At 36.0% G+C, this 5,802-nt stretch overlaps 1 long non-coding RNA gene across 4 annotated transcripts; it reads right to left on the minus strand.

Annotated features, from left to right (window-relative positions):
* Positions 1-1,896: 1,896 nt before the first annotated feature.
* On the minus strand, positions 1,897-4,973 carry LOC131316379 (uncharacterized). Of its 4 annotated transcripts, none has more exons than XR_009197108.1 (6): positions 4,663-4,973; positions 3,837-3,965; positions 2,876-3,013; positions 2,729-2,826; positions 2,195-2,446; positions 1,897-2,038 (listed from the first exon to the last, which is right to left on the minus strand). It is a non-coding gene; the product is annotated as an uncharacterized LOC131316379 (long non-coding RNA). The 4 variants fall into 4 exon arrangements; XR_009197110.1 differs by having other exon boundaries at positions 3,837-3,970; XR_009197107.1 differs by lacking the exon at positions 4,663-4,973 and having other exon boundaries at positions 3,837-4,425.
* Positions 4,974-5,802: the final 829 nt, after the last annotated feature.

Here is a 5,802-nt window from a genome sequence, read left to right on the forward strand (position 1 = left end):
AGAATCAACTTCTATGAAAATATATGCTAAGAGTTATTAATGTTTTAAAACTTTTCTAAAACAACAAATAACATAAATTGAATGCCTAAACGAAAGGAATTAGGCCAAAATTCACCATGTGTAATGAACTTAAGGTGGTGTGTATGGATCGCAACGCGATTTTAAGTTAGCCCACCAAGTTTGGGCCCGATCCGAGCTCGTCCAAATTTTGCCAAATCGGGTAATCTGCAATTAAACATCGTTTGTTTTCCGAGTTTTCACTACAAGAAAAATTCAATTGGGTGACGAATGAAAATCGTCACAAATTGCATGTTTTTCGTCACAAATAATTTAGGTGACGAAAAAAAATTTGTCGACTAAAGGTTGTCGAGGATTCCTACCTGGTGACGAAATATATTTTTTGTCACCTGTAGTGCCTTTTGATGACGAAATATTTTGTCACCAAAAAGTGAATAATTGTTGACAAAAAACTTTTCGTCACTTATTGTGCTTTTTGATGACGAAAAAATTTGTCACCGATGGGTCACATTGGTGACGAAATTTTTTGTCACTAATATAAGAAATCGGTGACGAAATTTTTCGTTGCGAAAGATGTTTTCATATTGGAAAAGAAATCCATCTTTCTTGCTCCTGCTGGGTTTCGAACCCGAGTCCCTTAAGTTTTTCGCGCAAGTTCCAACCAACTGCACTACACACACTTTTCAGTAAATATTTGAAATATCTAATATATAACACATATGTTTAACATGAAAATATATTTCGAATGTAATTTTGGACCTTTAAATATTAAAATTAGCAATTTTGATAAACATGAAATTTGTAGGCAATTGAGTTATTGTTCAAACCCAATTTGATTTATCTCAATCGGAGATTTTAGTAAAGAGTTATGTCCGAAATACCGTTAGTGACGAAGCGTAATTCATAAATTTCGTCACGAAAGGTACCCATTTGACAACGATATATATTTTTTGTCACCAAAGTTAAGCATTTGGTGACGAAAAAAATATTTCGTTACTAAATTGCTCACATTTGGCGACGAAATATATTTTTTGTCACCAAATGATTATCTTTGGCGACGAAAAATAATTTTGTCACCTTTTTTAAGCTTTCGGCGACGAAAAATGTATTTTATCGCCAAATGGGTACCTTTAGTGACGAAAATATTTTTTTCGTCGCTAACAGGCATAATTGGTGAGGAAATTATTTCGTCACGAAAGTTATTAAAATAGTGACGAATTTATTTTTTCGTCGCCAAATATACTCATTTAGTGACAAAATTAAATTTCGTCGCCACTTTCTCGTCACTAATTTTCATTTTTCTTGTAGTGTTTTGACCTATCCAACTGATCATGAAATTAGGCCTGCACATATTCTACATCATACTCATATATAGCCAGGCTTTCCGTGATTGATCTTATAGCTGGAAGCTGGGTCCCTGTAATGGTTTTTTGGCTGCAAATGGCAGCGTCCTATATGGTACAAAAGTCGAGACGTCCCTATAGTGATTGATCTTTCTTCGGTTGTTGAGTCCACTTTGGAGTCCACACAAATGACCCGAGCTAATTAATAATTTAAAATAATTTTATTGGTTGTCTCATATAAAATGAGATCAATCAAATAATGTAATTTATTAATTTAATCTTACAATTTTTCATTTAAAATTTAGGATCAGGAACACTGAACAATTTTTTTTAAAAACTAGATGCATCGCGATGTGCAAGGCACATCCGTCATGCCCGTTGTGGAGAGCGGTTTTCAAAATCGTAAACAAAAGTGAATGGAACAGAAGTTGAATGCACGCCTAAGTTGTCTGCATAAGTTTGTTAACAAAAGATGTCTACATAAGGTTGTAATACATAAGTTTGATACACATTATGAATATGGGCAATATTCACAAGACGATTCTTATTTTCTTGATCAAATTCTAGGACATGGAAGTGTAAATTTATTGACTACTACCGATGCAGAGAGGGTGGATTTCTGGTAATTGTTAGATACATGTCCATCAACATATTTGTATCTACCAAGATCCTTCTTCCTAACCAAAAAATAACAATAAAGAACCACATAAGCCAAAAATCAAAAGAATATAATGAGAGTAAAAATTCCACTTTCGACGACCGAGGTAGTCGCATACAAACAACTGAATTTACCAAAAATAAATAGTAATATAACAGAGAGAGAAGGAATGTACCTCAAGCGTGTGAACAAATGATTCAAAATTGGATACAGAGAAGCAGATGTGATGAACTAGATCAAGGGAGATTTTCAGGGTCTGCAATGGCTGCTGTAGCTATCCATGGTCCTTTTGAAAGCTTCGTCTCCAAATTTCTCTCGATGAGGTGAAGAAAGAATGATGGAGGTGAAACCAGATGACATTAAATTCAAACTTGGGGCTCTCGACCTACTCAAAACCCAAACATATGCAACAAATACCCACAAACACCTGCATTTGTTTTAGTTTTCTTATAAGTGCATTACAATTTCACACATTCTCATGAGGGGTCTGATCCACACAGGGTCTACAAACTGCAAGACTTATGTTTTGTAAGGGAATTATGTCTTTGTTTGTGTCTGAAAGGTGTGCACGTACAAAAGAATTGTAAACCAAAGAGTGCTTAATTCCTTATGTCTAAGCCGAAGAGTCATTAGATTTCAAACGCTATACACAAGCCAAAAAATTTCGCTACTTTGAGTCTTTAGTTTAATTTGTCAAACAGTAGCATACCTAATGATGCCATTTTTCTTCATTCGCAATGGTTCGATTGCTATGTCCTTGTTGGGCAGGTGGTATTTGGGCGGATTCAACTTCAAGCTAGGCTTTGCCTGGCAGCCCACAAACAAATTAGCACATCCATATGTACCTGTTACATACCATGAACTCTAGCAAGTGGCAACTGCCCATTGAAGAACAAAACCCAACTCTCAAAATCACAATATACATGATTGCTTTGGGTACCATCGAAGTTTGAGTTGAAAAGCAACATCTCCTCAATTCATAGGGAATGTTCAACTACAAAAGGTAGAAAACGGAAGTATAAAAACTAACATGCTCTGGCTTATAAGTTCACAAATCCACACAAAAAAGCTCACCGATTAAAATTCATGTGCTAGTTTTTGCACCATACAACTGGTGTCACCATAATCACAAGTTCACTATTTCACCAAGAAAGTGCACTATAGACATGAACTTGTAGTCTGGAAATAAATAAGAACGTCCCAATATTTCTAAGACTGTCATGTCTATAGTCCAAGTTCTATTCTAAAAGCCATTATATCACCCAAATGTAAGCCTGTGATACCAAACTGATTTTATGAACAAATTTTGCTTGGGAGCATGTACGAATCTGTCTTAATAGCAATAACTATTTATGAGAGCACGGAGTTTTTTGTATTTTCTTGCTGATCTTAACAACTCGACTTAGTTGTGGTGCATTGAAATATCAACAAACTATGAAGCACATGGGACACGCTAGGAGGGACATGCCATGTACACACACAGGGACACAATAAGCCATTTTTTAAAATAGATTTTACTTGTTTTTTCGGGGTAGAAGATTTACACCTTCAAAAGTGTTGTGATGAATATTTCTCTACATGATCAGATTGATTTAAAAGTAGAATATACTCTTGTGGAGGTATGATTGAATAAGACATGGAACACATTAAGGACATAATCTTCAAATAAGCCAAATTGATAACCTCTATGATATGTGAAAGGAACAAAGCAATTCGAGAACAACACAAGTCAATTACTCTAATTATCTAGTTGAATGCTTAAAGAGTTGAAGCTCCAATTGTACACTAAATAACTATAGAGAGAAGAGAGACAATACCGAGTATTACATCTTTCGCATCTCAACGGTTTTTTAGAAGAGCCCCATTAACGAATTGATGCTTTCTTACATACTATACCCTTTGACTGTGGGTAGGGTAATGAGACCACTCTTTCACTAACCCTTTAGCTGTCCTGGGGATAACAAAACCAAATGAATATTTACTCTTTACACCAACTCTACGAGGATTTTGAATCGATAAATTAAGAGAAATCAAGCTACAAAAGAAAGACAGTAATTAATTTATGCAGAAAATCCAAAGATAAGTGCAATTTTTTAAATCCAAAAAGGTAAAAAAAAATAGCAAACAAGAAGGAACACTACAAAGTTCCAAAATAAAGCACAAAACTGAACATGCAATAGAAATCAGAAAAACGGAAAACATCACCAACTAAAAACAGCAGCCCAAAATGAATCTAAGCACACAGATCGAACAGACCCAAAATCTTTTCAATAAAAAGTCAAAACACAAAAAACCAAAGGAACAGAAGCAGCAAATCAGAAGAGATACTCCATGATTTCCAAACAATGAAACCTAAATGCGAGAAATCATCAAAACACTACATGTTAGAGAATATGCCGACCCATCTTAAAGAGATGGAAAATTAAAAACACATGGCCTGCATAAGTCTCCAAACACAAATCAATGACAAAAACTACAAAATCAGAAAACCCAAAGAACAAAGCGCCGTACAACATACTGAATCAAACAATGCAAACCACTCAGTAAAAGCAGAGGTGAACGAAAATCATCTATTGAAATGAGAGAATCAAAATATCTTACAGATGAAGGATGCGCCACAAACGTCATATATAGCTTAACAACCTTTATCAAATCTCTGAGACCCAGATCTTCCCAATGGCAAAACCCTAGAAAACAACTTGCGGCTGCCCACATGAACAGATCTGCAAAGAGAAAGAATAAAAAATAAGATCGGCGACGGAGATACACAGAGTAGCAGCAATGCCCCCTCCGACCGGATCTTCGTCGGCGAAGTCCCAAACTGCTTGAAACTTTGTCGTCGACGAACTCGAAATCGCCTGAAACTCTTGGGTGAAATCTTGGGCTACAAAAAGAGATGCAAAGTGAAGTTTTTTTTAGGATTGAAGGCGATTACAGAGAGGTGCGGCTCTCCCAAAAACCTCTCCCTCTCTCTCTAACCAGAGGAAATAAAGATCAGCTCAGATATTTTCTCCTCCTATCACGCCACGCACCCCACAATGTGGAAGAAGTAAAATGACAATTGAGGACAGCCGACCCAAGGCAGCGCCCCACCAATTGGGGGGTAAATTCATCCAAATTGGCACAAAATGGCTAGCGAAAATTGCCCTAAAATTGCTGCTTATTATAGACGAGGAGGAAAGCTACATAATGGTGTGCCCAATATACCGTAGATCCGAACCGCGGATATAGTAGGATTTATCCATCCAGAGAAAATGGATATAAAAAATGTTGGAACGACCAATTTATCGGAAGTAGTAGTGGAGGCCGAAATGTTTGCGGAAGCTGCTGCTAGCTAGTGCAATTAGTTCGACCATGAAGGTCCATGAACATGGTGAATAAATTCCGAAGCCACGACAGATTGACGTGGAGAGAGTTTTTTTTTTGAAGAGAAGTTCATCGATCCCATTAATTGCAAATATTACAAGATAGCTTCAAGACATAATGCTAAGGTGTATGTTATTGAGATATAGAAAGGGCAAATAGAAAATAATGTAAAAGTCATGAGGTAGGACGTATGTGATAAATATTATGAGAGATCTATTCCATTTAGCATAATGTGATAGTTGAAAGGTAATCGTATGTCTGTATGGTTAAAAGTATATATGTAACTCCAAAATATCCATCATGTAGTGGATATAAAAATTCTCTAAAGATCTCTGCATTTATGTGAATCTGATTTTTCGTAAGGCAGTTTCAAATACTTCTTTTGAACTGTGGATAGAAAGGAACCTAAACTTAGGA

This window comes from Rhododendron vialii, chromosome 2a (assembly GCF_030253575.1).
Source record: "Rhododendron vialii isolate Sample 1 chromosome 2a, ASM3025357v1".
Classification (NCBI taxonomy): domain Eukaryota; kingdom Viridiplantae; phylum Streptophyta; class Magnoliopsida; order Ericales; family Ericaceae; genus Rhododendron; species Rhododendron vialii.